The sequence below is a fragment of the Acanthochromis polyacanthus genome, chromosome 3 (assembly GCF_021347895.1).
Source record: "Acanthochromis polyacanthus isolate Apoly-LR-REF ecotype Palm Island chromosome 3, KAUST_Apoly_ChrSc, whole genome shotgun sequence".
NCBI lineage: Eukaryota > Metazoa > Chordata > Actinopteri > Pomacentridae > Acanthochromis > Acanthochromis polyacanthus.
Genome location: NC_067115.1, coordinates 28,314,224 through 28,329,798, shown reverse-complemented (window position 1 = coordinate 28,329,798; position 15,575 = coordinate 28,314,224). Strand labels below are relative to the sequence as shown.

Genomic DNA, 15,575 nt, shown 5'->3' with positions numbered 1-15,575 from the left:
CTCAGACAAGCATCAGTTTACTTTCAAACAGTTTGTTTTATGAGCTTTGTAAAGAGCTTATGAGATGTGACAAACTACTGTGTCACTAACATTTTTACAAGGTTTGCATTTGCATTATTGAGCTTAAACGTTAAGCTCTTGTGGTTGTAATCGAACGAAGCCGCTTTTATGTCTTAACACAACATCGAATAGGTCCATTGTTTATCTGCAGCAGTTGCTTAGTGAGAGCAGTTTTCACATCTTGCTGTTCGTTGTCACCTCGCATTACTGCTGAAGATACATTACAGCACTGTAAATTAGCAGCACTTTGCACTGTACACAACATCATTTAAGGTGTGACTGTGTTTTCACTAATCTGGCTGGCACAGATGGGGACCATAATTGCCCATGGCTCATATTCATTAAAGGCTCTACAACCTTCTACCTCGGAGCAGTGGGTCTGGATAATCCCTGGATTTCACACCTACTGTTGACTTAGTGTTGAAATGTGTTGTATATTTCTTTAACATTTCATAATGCAGAGATTTTTCAGCACAAATAGCCCATTATATTGTTGCACGGACACCGGCTCATTAGCCTGAATGTGATTGTAATGCTCAAATATGTTGCCGGTTTAAACCTCCTACGCATGTTTGGAGATCCTTAAAAAGGAGCGAGAGGAGAAACACAATAACAATTCTAGATTTAATTCAGCACATTATTATTTTTTTAGTAATACATCAGATATCTGAGACTAAATTCTGAATTGTCTTCATGTTATTCTTTCAATTCAGTCTTTTTTTCTTCCCACGTTTAATTTCTTTTTCTCAGAGCCCATTAATTATTCGATAGATTTTTTTTCATCATATCTCCGACTCTAATCTCAGAATGAATTCCGTGAATGAATCATGCATCCTAGAAACATCACCATGAATTACTTTAATATGGACTAAAGTCAAAATAATATTGTATTTTGGTCTGGATTTAAAATGTGCAACAACATTGTTTGTGAAAAGAAGTGAAGTAGAAGTCACTTTGCTTCTGTCGTGTGATTTTGCAGATGTCTCAATATGTCTATGAGGCAAACCTCATACTGAATTTGTACTTCACTACCCCAAAATTTCACTGGGTGCAAAGACGCTGGCTAAATCCTGACAGAACGATATTTTCAATTTGTGCTCGCTCTTGTGTTTTTGCCACCACAGGCAGTGCACACGGAGCACAGAGCCTTTCACCTTCTCGCAGTCTGTTTGCAGGAGCTTCCATTTTCTGTGTCCTGATGTACCTCCCTAGGAAAGCTGCTGCTGATTGAAGCTGGCAAAAAGCTTCTCTTGGCTGTACCCAGAAGACCTGTGGTTTCCCTTCAAGGTTAAAGTGAAGAACCCAGAGGGAGATATGTATTACTATTGCTGAAGCGCTGACAGAAAAGGAGCAGGTTTGTAAACCATGATTATTACACTGTAAACCTTCTTTTTTTGATGAACAAACATCCGTCCATCCATTATCTATTCGCTACTTAATCCTTATTAAGGTAGGAGTCTATCCCAGCTGACTTAGGGTGAAGGCGGGAGACACCTGGACAGCTCACCAGTCTATTTCAGGGCGATATAGAGAGACAAACATTCGCACTACCATTCACACCTCAACAATCTAGAATCATCAATTGACCTCAGCGTAGTTTTGGACTGTGGGAGGAAGCCGGAGAACCTGGAGAAAACCCACACATGCACAGGAGAACTTGCAAACTCCATGCAGAAAGATCCTGGGAAGCCCAGGATACAGACCGGGGATCTTCTAGCTGCCTCTCATGACTAGAGAGGATAGTTACTATTCCACTAATCTGTGCTGTGCAGTGGCCTGATTAGTATACAGAACCCTATGATGTTTCTGGTTTACAGCTGAGAACTAGTTGCTAAAAGTACAGAATATTATTTCTTATTTTAGGTGTCACTAAACATTGTAAGAAGTGGAAATTGAAAGGGTTGTATATAGTGCTGTTCTTGTACAATATTTGTCACTTAACTGCCCTCAGATACTGTCGTTGAGCTTACTAGTTTTACATAACAGGCAGATGCTGCAGCTGATGATGCTTTAATTCACATAAACAAGGACACAAGTCCATCATAATTTGAATGTTAACAGTCTGAAATTATAAGGTCATAAACAGCTTTCCTACTGGGTTAAAGAGTCAAAAAAAACAAACATAAAAAATACTTTGTAAAAGCGAGAGGTTGCTGGCAACTTTCATTTTTTTCTTACAACTTCTCGGTGGTCCCCCCAAAATATCTGTTGTGCCCCCCACTAAAATGAATCTGGATCCGCCCCTGGATACGAGTTGTCATGTACTTCCCTGCCTCATCCATAACACTCTGTACATGATCTTTGAACTGGGTCTGGAGGTGTTCTGAGAGGTTCTGGTAGAAGTCCTGCACACACTCCAACAACTCATCAGCAGAAAATTTAGAAGTACCACTTAACCTCAGCATGTTTTTGGACTAACTCTGAATTGTCCTCAAGTATGAATATGTGTTTGACTGTTTGTCTCTACATGTAATCCTGTGATAGACTGGTGACCTGTCCAGGGTGTCCACTGCCTTCACCCACAGTCACCTGGGATAGACTCCAGCCCCCATGACCCCAATGAGGATTAAGATGATGGATGTTTTTGGATTGTGGGAGGAAGCCAGAGAACTCAAAGAAAACCCACGCAACATGCAAACTCCATGCAGAAAGATCCCGGGAAGGCCGGGGCGCAAACCGGGGATCTTCTAGCTGCAAGGTGAAAGTGTTAACCACTAAGCCCTGGTTACCAAACATGAAGAATGACGCATTTCTGAATCTCACCTTTACTCAGCTCTAAGAATCCGCGATGACAGTCAGCACAGCATAGAAAAGGACATTGAGTTGAGAGAGCAGCTATAGAACATCGATGAAAGCAGGGCTGTGTGTTCTCCTCAAAGAACCCAAACCTATGCAGACGCTGAAGTTAGCGACATAAATCTGCCTCGCTTTCCAAGACCTTGTTTTAATGCTAATATTACAAGCTCATGTTCTAAGAATATAGAATCTCTTTAATTGCTTTTTAATACTTCCAAACGGAGTGAAACCAAATGTCATAAATTGAAGATCAATTGAAAAACAATTCAGGTGACACTGACATACAAATTCACACACTCCTTGACTTGAACAGTAACATAATGCAGCACGTCCACTATGAAATTCAGTGAAAGACAGGTGAGATTTACTGCATGAGAAAATGGCTTTAACTGAGTTTGTTCAGTGGACACAGGACATTGGATTTATGGCCTCTTCTGGAATGTTTTTACATTAAACCTTTCTTTATAGCACCATCATGTGGACTTCTTCATTAATATTGCCAGGGATTATTAAAGGATGGCCTACTTAGCATCCTTTGTTGTGGACACTGCTTAATATTTCTAATGTAATGAGCCACAACCCATATAATCACTTTTATCGTGAGTTTTATGGCGTTTCATGTGCGCGGATTTGAAAATTCTTCAGTAGACATGCTCAGTCTCCCACGCAGACATTTAAGAAAAATGTTCTCCTGGTGGTATTTGAATGAAATCTGAATAATCCATTAACATTTAAGTGACAGGCTTAGTCTGAGTCACAGCTTACATGCATGAGAACTGCTCATGATGGAAGGTTTATAATTACCAAGTTACCAAACCAGACGCCATGTGAGAGGCTTTATGTAATTTACTGATAAACACAACATTTTCCTACAGTTTTATCATGAGAACTAAGTCACAAAATCTGATATATTCATTATAATGAACTTGATTAGGCCCATGGAAATCTTTTACAGCTCGGACAGCTGACTCAGCAGACTAATTACGGCGTCAGTCAGACTGTGTGAGATGCTGTCTTCTGAATTTTTAAACTCCCTCATGCCAAAATTTCAAGTCAGCTAAAATGTATTCCTCCATGAATACTGAGGAGTTTTTTGAAAAGCTCCTCTAACAGCAGCTCAGCTCGTTACACGTATAATTGGTCATCTTTCTTTGCTTTTAATTTTGATTCTTGAAAAATCTTGGCCAACAAATTTATATAAAATAGGGGAATAAAATGAAGAGGTGGGGATGGAATATTAGTCTACGCAGCTCACATATTGTTTGATTTATTTTGTTCATTGATTCCTTGCTGATATTGAATTATTTCGTCCTCTTGACTCTGAGTGGGATTGGCTGATACAAAGAGTTTTGTGAGAAATGCAGATTTCCAGTATTGTCCTGCTGTGAGTTTTTTTTTTTTGTTCAGTGTCATGACTAAGCAGTCTGTCCATGGACTACAGATGGGATTTATGGCTCTTTGAAGGGAGCCGGATCTTGAGGAGCCGTTCCCTTCAAAAGACTGGCTTGTTTTTATATTCATTTATTTATTAGAAGTCAACCAGGGGTAACTGTTTTTATCAGGGAAACACTGGTAGCGGTTATAAGAGACAATATGGATCAGAATAATTCAAATTTACACATCCCACCAATATATTCTCCATTGAGTTTTATTCACACTTTTTTTATTTACATATAGACATTTTATTCTTTTTTCTGTATTGTTGAAATGTTCTTGTGTGTAAAGTGGTGTAAATTGTTTGATGACCCAGATTTGAAAGAGATCTTTTTCTGACAAATACTGCATTGTGCTCTACCTTGTGTCTCGTCCCCAGAAAAGTGTGTCTAATTGCTGCTACGTTTCCTCTGACTCTGGCTCATTTTGTGTTTTGACATCTTTTTTCCCTGTCGCTAATATCTCCTCCTCCATGATAAAGCGGTAAATGTAGCTCCACTCTTGTCTCCAGTCAGTTGGACCAGGGGCAGCGCTCACACTCCTCCTCCTCTAAGTTTGCTGCATATATAGCTGCATTTCAGTGAATGAAGCGTGTTGTGGACAACTCAAACTTGTAGATGGCATTAGTTGTACATGTAAAGGCAGCGTGGACAGCTCAGACTCATGGGGCACACGGGCGGCACATGAAGAAAGCGTGGGCAATTTGCAGATATGAACAGCTCACAACTGTGAACTGGTTCTCATTGTTCATCTTAACAAAGCGTTCAAACGACTGACCTGTTCGTGAACATCCAATCTCTACCATGGAGCCTCCTCTGCACAAGGGAGTGTCTTTTACAACAATACACAACAGGGTGTTCGTGGTTTCTTCTCTGATGCGTCTGAAACCTCGAGTGAAAATGATCACATGATTTTTCCACACTTTTTCATCTTTGTGGTGCATTATATAATTTTGGAATGCCAAAAACCCAGAAATAAATAAAAGCACAGCAACAAATAAAGGTGAATGTGGAATAAATCATATATCTACCCAGTGTGACTTAATTATACATTTTTTAATAATAGTTTGACCTCGTGGCTTGGTGGTTAGCTCTGTCACCTCAAAGCGAGACGCATAGATCTTCTAACACTGCCGAAGAACTGAGGATCTTCTAGCACTATTGCCTCCCCAGTTCACGGTCCTGGGCTGGGATCCTTCTCCATGCAGTTTGCATGTTCTCCCTGTACATTTGTGGGTTTTCTCCAGGTACTCTGGCTTCCTCCCACAGTCCAAAAATATGCTGAGGTTAATTGATAACTTCAAATTCCCCGTAGGTGTGAATGTGAGTGTGATTGTTCGTCTGTATATGTAGCCCTGTGACAGACTGGCGACCTGTCCAGGGTGTCCCCTACCTTCGGGATAGACTCCAGCACCATCCACGACCCTAGTGAGGATAAAACGGTGTATAGAGAATGGATGGATGGACTCCGGCTTCTTCCCACAGACCAAAAACATGCAGAAGTTAAATAGTGATTCTAAATTGCCCATAGGTGTGAATTTGAGCGTGATTGTTTGTCTCTATGTATAGTCCTGTGATAGACTGGTGACCTGTCCACCCTGTCTTCACCCTAAGTCAGCTGGGATAGACTGCAGCCCCCTCATGACCCTAATGAGGATTAAGCGGTGTATAGAAAATGGATGTATAGTTTGATCTTTTATGGTTCACCTTTCTTGCTCAGAGCTACCTGAGATTATCTTGTTCCCATTCCTGGTGGATCTAGCAGCCTGTTTGTTCAGCCTGGCAAAAGACAAGACTGGAAATATGAGCAAGAGTAGTTCCCAAATGCTGAATTATTTGCTAAGCTATCCATCCATCCATCCATCCATCATCTATACACCGCTTCTCGCTTCAAGGCCACTGTGCAGCCCTAAACTACCCAGTATTTTTAAAACATTTCACACTCACACAGATACAGTGAAGTATTATAGCAGGTCCTCAAGCAGTTGCTATCTTTTCTCTTCTGATAAGCTCTTATTTTTCCCTCGGCTCCACCTGCTGTACACTCAACATCAACCACTTAGCACCACTTCTGCTTGTCTACAGTTTAGACCCAGCTATCTCCTCGTGTAGAGAATTTGTCTCCTACTGTGATCTGACTGTTTCCTGTCGTGCACACTCTGCTGAGGAGAGTGTGATCGCATTCCTGAAGCGATGGCTGCCCCCGATGACCTCCAGCTCCCTCTGTGTACCTGATAATATTGCTGAGCACCGTCTGGAGACTTGCAGTGTTTTAGGCACCCTGTGTGGCGGTACAAACACAACTACAGTGCTACTTCTGACCTCACATTTTTCTTCTTCTTCTGCAAGCGTAGACAGGATTTTTAACTAAAACAGAAGCTTTTATAACCACAGTTGCAGTTGGAGTGATGTGGTTTGGAAGAACGAGAGAAAATGAGATGAGCGAAAAACATAATAATGAAAAAAATAACCTCTGCTCTGCAGAAGAAAAGACTGTTTGGAGAGTCTCTAAGTGGAAAAGGGAAAATGATAAGCAACACAATAAACAGGCTTTCTTTATAAAATTGAAATAACTCAAAGAGACAACAAAAGCAATGGTTTATTTATACATGAGCATAATATTACTTTACCTCCAGCAGCACCCAGGAGCATATGAGAGTCTATGTTGGGGTTGTTTGGGGGGATTGTTTACAAGGCTTCCTGCATGTTGCTCCTCATGTTTCTATGTATTTCATGCTGTACTGACACAGCAGGGAGCGTCTCCAAGAGGAGGAAGCCAAGTCAAACTGTATAGTCATTTTTATTTGCTGTGAGACGTGAGTGCTCCTGAAGGATGTCAGAATAATAATATAACAGTGGAGAAAGAGCCAAACAACACATCCGATGCCCCTGAACAGGCTGCAGTGTGCTGCTCTCAAACATGGTCAGAATTTAAAAAGAACCGTGGCTTTAAATCGCTAATTTAAGTGGACGTCTGCTTCTCTTACTGGTTTGTACAATGGCAAGGGTTGTACAGCAGAAGAGGATTCATGACATTTGTGAAATGGAGTTTTAGTTTGCAGATAATTACACATTGTATATCACCAGTCTGCACAGTTCTTGACTCGGCTGAGTTGGTCAAACTTATCCTGGTGGTTTTTTTTTGTTCCAGGCAGGCTGTCTTTTAGTATATCGTTATATGTGGAAGTAGACTTTAATGAAATTATATTTATACTGTTTAAAACTGTTTTAAAGTAGAATATTCTTTATGAGAATAGAATATACTTTATTAGTCCCACAAGGGGAAATTTGCAATGTCACAGCAGTGAAGTGACAATAAGAAAAGCAAGAAAACAGGATTAAAGACGTAAGATATACCGTATACTAAATGGTCTGTATTTATATAGTGCATTAGTATACCTGCAAGGTACCCAAAGCGTTTTACAAGATACGTCACATTCACCCATTCATATGGTGGAAGGCAGCTAACCACGACCCATCATTGGCAATTAGGGGTTAGGTGTCTTGCTCAGGGGCACCTTGACATGAGCACGACGGGCCGAGGATCGAACCGGCAACCCTCCGGTTGCAAGACGGCCACTCTACCCACTGAGCCATGCGGCCCCCCCATACTACCATTCTAAAGTTTGGGATCACTTAGAAGTATTCTTGGTTTTGAAAGAAAGCAGTTTTTAAAAATGAAAATAACATTAAATGAATCAGAAATGGAGTCTAGACATTGTTAATGCAATAAATGACTATTCTAGCTGGACATTTTTATTGGAATATCACCATAGGGGTACAGAGGAACATTTCCAGCAACCATCACTCCTGTGTTCTAATGCTACATTGTGTTAGCTAATGGTGTTGAAAGGCTAATTGATGATTAGAAAACCCTTGTGCAAACATGTTAGCACATGAATAAAAGTGTGAGTTTTCATGGAAAACATGAAATTGCCTGTGTGACCCCAAACTTCTTAACAGTAGTGTATACACTATAAGAACAACAGAAGTACTCAAGGAAACTAACAACATAAATTTTAGAATATATACAGAGATTAATTGCACTTAAGTGTATTTGCACAGGACAGTTGTTTAACTGTCATTAAGTGAGTGTGTGTGGTCTGTTGAGAGCAGTGTCCGATACTAGCAGGAAGGAAGGACCTGCGGTAACGCTCCTTCACACAACTGGGTTGATGCAGTCTGTCACTAAAGGAGCTGTCCAGAGCCCTCAGAGTGTCATAAATGGGGCGGGAGTCCCTGTCCAGCAGGGGTGTTAGCCTGGCTAACATCCTGCTCTCTCCCACCACCTGCACTGGGTCCATGGGGCTCCCCAGTACAGAGCTGGCCTTCTTGATCAAGTTTAATTTTGTCAGCAGGTGAGATGCTGCAGGGATGTCTTGGGGACACTCCTACAGACACAAAAAGCCTTCAGGAGTGCTAGCTGCACCCCAAAAGACCTCAGTCTCTTTAATGAATAGAGTCTGCTTTAAACCATCCTGTATAGTGCTGTAATATGGTCTGATCGGTCCAGTTTATTGTTCTGGTGAACACCCAGGAACTTGTACTCTCACAATGTCCATGCCCTGGATGTTCACAGATGTTAGGGGAGTGTGACTGCCCCTTTTCACCCCGTTATGATTTAGACATCCATCCATCCATCAATCCTCATTAGGGTTGTGGGGGTGCTGGAGTCTTCTATCCCAGCTGACTTGGGGCGAAGGCAGGAGACACCCTGGACAGGCCACCAGTCTGTCACAGGGCTACAAACACAGACAAACAATCACACTCACATTCACACCTACGGACAATTTAGAATCACCAATTAACCTCAGCATGTTTTTGGACTGTGGGAGGAAGCTGGAGAACCAATCATGAGCAAGCCAGGCAGAAGATGTCCTCTGGTGTCAACACCTCATGTTCACAATGTGGCAGTACAGCTACAGCAAGCAGATCTCTGACTTTATAGGCGCTTGAAGACTTCATGTTGCATCTATCAAAGTAATGTTTGTAGTATTTCAGCTCTCGAGCAGCCAACATGGCTTCTTCTTGAAACCTTATGATTGGAGTTGGAGTTAAACTGATGTCATGCGGAGGATAAAAAAAAAAACTAAACAGAATGATTTTGGTCATGTGTTTTTCTGTCACAGTGATTTCTCTGAGCCAGAACCCAGAGGAGGATTTCTGTGAAACACTGATGAAGGACTTTCAAGGAGAGCATTAAAAACCAAAGATTAGAAGTGCACCTCCATGAATACTCTGACTCTCTGAATTCCACATTGAACAAAGGTTTGACCTCCTTCCTGATTCAGACTATACAGACAGATTGCTGTTTAAGCATTTCTTTCCCCCCGTACGATGAACGGTCTCAAGGGGGAATCCTTATCAGTCTTAACTTTATGGTGATGACTTTCCCTTTGTGTCCTTACATTGTGGTTATTGAAAGCTCATTTTAAACAGACACCAAAGATACAAATCCTAAAGTGTGCCACACTTGCTGACTTACACCTGTAACTCTGGTTGAGATTTACACAGATTGACTTTTGTATTGCAGTGAATAGAGTATAACAAAAAGGCTCCACAGAGGGTAGAATTTTTTAAATTTGACAGCAGCAATGTGAGAAATGCACTTTCCCACGCTGGTATGTCCTGCTATGTGGGTTATTTGTGTCCAGGTTTTGTATCAGATTGGGTAAATTCTACAAAACAGCTGTCATCCCTCATGGTACACCAAGTTTACCACTGACAGTTAACGTTTGTGGATGCTTTTTACTTTTTTTTTGGTCCATATCTGAAGCAAAGGTCCAGTTGTACTCTTATCTGTGTGCTTTCCTGTAATTTTTCACTGTGAAAGAACAACATTGGTGGTATTTTTAATCGCTGTATAAAGGTTGTGGTGAAAACAGAATGAGCAGAACAGCCATTATGATCATTCTTCCACAAAATCCTCCTGATTGTCTTCATTTGGTTGTTAGCTCCTAGAGGTCTTAGAAAACATTCAAATGGAAGCGACTGGAGGGAGTTTTTACCTGCTGATCGATATCACAAAGGGCCTGCTGGATTTGTATGCATCCTGTTGGGAGCTGAAGTTTCACACATTCAGCTGCTGTAATCAAGTCCAGCAATTTCGCACAGATGCAGCGGAGCCGTGGTACTTCACTGACATCCCAAGTCTTCACGCAGCAGTCTCTTTCACCCCAGAACATTGCCACTTAGGAGCTTTCAGACTTCTCTGCTAACAAGAACCCTGAATCCTCCAGCGCCGACTATCCAGAGGAAATGACTAACAAGTTCTTCAGTGTGATCTCTGACACTTTCCAACTTTATCCCCAAATCATTTTTTGCATTCCTCCTCCTTGAGAACATCTAGTAGTCATGTGTTTCGCTGTTGAGTCAGTATTTCCACCCTTATCCTGGAAGACTTCTTCTTCTTCAACTTGACATTTTACTTCACTAGCAGTGAGTGAAGCTGTGGAGGCACTGTACATCAAATTGGCAGGTTATACTTGTAGCAGGTTGTTTGGGGGCAAACTGGGTGTAGAATGCACACATTCAAAAAAATCATTACAAGCCTGGATCAAAACACAAACCAAAAGCTGAAATCAGTCAGAAAATCTGCACTCTGCACTGACAGCTCCTGGTCCTGTTCTGTTGGAACGAAGTTTCTTATCATTACTCTGCTACATCACGGGATCAGACAGTCTGACAAGACATCAGCATCAATGTCGTTGTGAAAAGCACTTTCTGAGACTGTAGTGGTGAATTAGTTGAGGCACAGTGATGTGTTATACTCAAGCAAAGAAAAAAAATGAATATATCTTTTTGAGTTATGATAACTTCTCATAAAATTATGTTCACCCAACTAACAACACTGGTTTATGGGACCTAACTTTTTCTCTGTAATATATGGTATATTTAATTCCCACTTAGTTAATTACTGGTAGCATAAACAAAACAGGATTTAAGTTGATTAGTCGTGAAAATCTAATTGTTCCAAGAAGCATTTCATTTTATCATGAAAAGATTTTTTTTAAATGTAATGCACTTAATTACTATAACCATGAAAGAAAGTTTTTAAGTTGCCATACTTTTAAAAATTAAACTGCTCAGGTGGAATGTAAAGTATTCAGGGGAGGAGGCCTAAAATCCAGTGGCTTGGTGGTTAGCACTTTTGTCTTGAGCATTGAGTTCTGCTGCTGATTGGTTTTTAATTTGTTTACTTAACATTTTGACAGAACATAGCAGCAGATTTTTTTGATGTCCCAAATTTGGATTTGGAATTTGGGTGGAATAACGCACGTAAGGTCAAGAGGTGCAATGTGTGGATAATATTTCTCATCTAGACATGCAGATGATTTATCTGCTGAGGTTTGGAGATGAGGACTGCACAGTGGATTGGTGTTTAGCATTTTTGCTTTGCAGCTAGAAGATCCGTGACTCACATCCAGGCCTTGATGCATGAAGTTTGCATGTTCTCCCTGCTGTAGCACTTGTAATGGAAATATGCTACCATTAGGTGGGCTAAGGGCTAGGCTATTGAAAGGTTCCGCTCTGGGAGCTGTGCGAGATTAATCAAGACAAGACAGAAATTATGTCACCGGTAAGATATTAAAAATAATCAACAGAAAACACTTGAATGCATCAGGGCAAAACAATGATCAAGATAATGCAAAAATACAAAATAACAGAAAATCAGAATCAGATAATCAAACCTTCACCTGTCCTTCAATCAATTCAAATCACAATAAGCAGCTACACTTTAAACAAATGACTATGTGCTCTTGCCAGTGTCCATAATGCAACGACAGTTCTTAATTCAGGTGAATGGTGGTCCACTGTTGCCAGTGGGATGCTAATTAAAGTTATCAATCTATAAAACAAGTCCATGAAACAAATCCAAACAATGTGGAACAAATCTAGCCAAGTCCTACCACACCACTGGGAAAGGGATGAAGCTGTGAGGCTTGAAGCCTGCCAATGAGTGGGGCGGTGAAGGGGTGAATCTTGTCAAACCGTTTTCCAGTTCGTTCCAGGGTAGCTCGCAATCAGTTCAATTCATCCACAGGAGCCTATCCTGTTCAGCAGACAGGCTTCGTTATCGTCATCATCAGTGGCTCATCACGTTTTCCATTAGTTGTTCACCAATGTTCAGCACAATATTGGTTCACTTGGGTGGCATTCAGAAATCCAGAAGCATGGTTCCAGTGGTGAGGCCTGTTAGCACTGGCATGAGCATTAGCATGATACTAAACAGCTTTCAAGATGCTTCACAGGAATTTTAACTCACTTTCTTTGATGGTCTGACTTCCAGGATTCCAGGCTTGTGAAAAGTGAATGGTTTCCAGAGATGAGTGGTGTGGGGTGATCCTGTTGTTCAAGTCACTGCTGTGTGTGACTGAATGAAGCTGATGTGCTTCAAAGAAAGGAATGTGGTGGATTCCAGGTGGGAGAGAGACTGCTGGTGATTGGTTCAGGTGTTGTGACTGACAGTGAGGAGGTCCAATAATGTGGAAGTGACTGACTGTGACTGGCAGGTGTCTGTTCATGTTGGGATTCTTGATGGACAACAATGAACTATTACAGAGTGAACTATTGCAGAGTGAGTGCTACACTGTGCATGTGTGGGTTTTCTCTGGGTTCCCCGGCTTCTTCTCACAGTCCAAAAACATGCTGAGGTTAATTGGCGATTCTAAAATATCCCTAGGTGCGAATGCGAGTGTTATTGTTTGTCTCTATGTGATGATAGACTGGTGATCTGTCCAGGTGTCCCCTATCTTCACCCTAAGTCAGCTGAGATAGGCTCCAACCCCTCCAGTGAGGATGAAGCGGTGTATAGATAATGGATGGATGGACCTTAAATCCTGACCTCAAGGTGAAGAAAATTTAGTTATCAAGTAAATCCCACGATGTTACCTAAACTTGAATTTAGTTTTAAATTAACTAATACAAAAAATTGAGTTGGCACCACATGCACTGTTAAGTTGATACCAATATTATTTTGTGAATGGAACCCATAAAATAATAGACTTAAACTGCAACTAAACCTAAATCATTAAATTAGATATGAAAAAGAAAAAAAATACAGCCATGGATTTAATTAAGTGGTGGGATGAGGTACTTTTAGTGTGTGATCATTTATTGTTGACCAATTTTCAGTTTCTACAATAACAAGGAGTTTTAGGTTGCAAAAACCGATCAGACTGATCTTTAACTGTAGTTAAAGTCAGACAGAAAATTGATGCTAAAGCAGGGAGAAAAAAATCATTTTTAGTTTAATGTCTTTCAGGTACACACAGTATGTGATCCAGTAAGATGATGTTCAAATAATAACACAATAGGTCCATTTGCAATCAAACTCTGACTATCCAGCAAACTGAGATTTAATAGTGACTCCCATCAGACCTCGCCTGCCTTATCGTTTTGTATGATGAAAAATGTCAGTACTGTTAAACTCCACGAACATTCGCTCATATTTAATTGCATCATTTATCTCCTTGTATGACATCCATTAATGTGCCATTAGCACTGATAGATTTCTTATTTCCACGGAACAAGCATAACGGAGTAGAGGAAGGTCCTTCATTAAGCCAGAAGCTTTGTGCTTTATTCTGTATTAGGTGAAAAGGTGTTTGATGTTTTCTTCTCGCTATTACGATGTGCTCTATTACTTTATGTGTGTGGGAAAATACAGAAGAAATGACTTTGCAACCCTCCTATACACGACTGGGGATCTCACACACACACACACACACACACACACACACACACACACACACACACACACACACACACACACACACACACACACACACACACTGGCTATTGCCTCTAACCTCTAGATTTCCTCCTTCTGTGGTGCTTTATCTTAATAAAAGCTCTGTTTGCTCACCCCTTTGATCTCAAAAATGAAGCCGCAAAGCAAAATGAAGATTTTTAGGTATTTTATCCCAGGTCAGTGACAGGACTGTGGAAAATTAAAGGTGAACTTGTGAACTTACCCTGATGGTTTCATTTACTGCTGCAAGCACATCCAGCAATGTAAAGGTTTATGTGATAGAACACAGTGAGAGTCCCTGAAATATGAAAACAGACAAAGTGAACAGAATCCTCCTCTTCATGCTTTATTTTGCTTGTGCTGTTCCGTGGCCAGTCATTACTTTGCCAAGGAAAGCGGGTTATGTGACGATCGGCGTTGCTTTGTCTGTCTGTTTGTCTGTTAGGAACATTACACAAAAACTGACTGACGGATTGAGATGAAATTTTCATAGAAGGTCAGAAATTCATCATTGCATCCTGGCTTTGATTAACATCAGTTTGCCTACATGTCCAACAGATCCACAGATGATGCCATCTCCATCACCCTCCACACTGTTCTCAGCCACACTGACAACCCCGACACATAAATTAGGATGCTGTTTGTTGACCTCAGGTCGGCATTGAACTCCATCAGCCCCAGCAGACTCATCAACAATGCATGTCAGAATGGGCACCTCCACATCCTCCACCATTGTCTTCAATACTGGTGTTCCTCAGGGCTGTGTGCTGGAGTCCAGTCTTGTACACACTGTACACTCATGACTATGTCGCTACTCATGGCTCCAACACTCTCATCAAATTTGCAGATGATACAACCATGTGGGGCTCATCAACAATCAACAATAGTTATGAGAAACCATACAAAGAGGAGGTCCAAGCACTGGTGGCCTGGTGCAGTGACAACCACATCAACCTCAACACCAAGAAGACAGAAGAAGTCATTATTGACTTCCAGAAGTCCAGGGCTACACTGCACTCAGGCCTGAGCATCAATGGGGAGGAAGTGGAACGGGTCACCAGCTTTAAGTTTCTTGGCCTGCACATCTCGGACGACCTGAGCTAGACTGTGAACACCACCCACATCATAAGAAAGGCCCAGCAGCATCTTTTCTTTCTGAGAACACTGAGGAGGAACAACCCCCCCCCCCCCCCCCCCCCCCCTTGGCAGAGAACTGTGCTCTCTGAGGGCTTTTGTAGTTGTACTTGTACTGTTCAGTGGCCACCTATTAGTCTGTCAAGGAACGCAGCGAAGTTATGTGACGATTGGTGTTGGTTTGTCCGTCTGTCTGTCTGTTAGCAACATTACTCAAGATCGAACCAACAGATTTGGATGAAGTTTTCAGGGAAGTTCAGAGATGACATAAGGACCAACTGATTCAATTTTGCCAGTGATGCAGCGTATAGTCTGGATCCACGGATTCGTTAAAGAGATAGCGACACTGTGTCACTGTAGCTATGACAACAAGTGAACACTACATCAGCTGCCTGCGG

The 15,575-nt window shown here is 41.4% G+C and overlaps 1 protein-coding gene across 1 annotated transcript in view; it reads right to left on the bottom strand.

Annotated features, from left to right (window-relative positions):
• Nucleotides 1-15,575, bottom strand: part of gstcd (glutathione S-transferase, C-terminal domain containing) — a 457,968-nt gene that overhangs the window by 279,965 nt on the left and 162,428 nt on the right. The window lies entirely within an intron of this gene.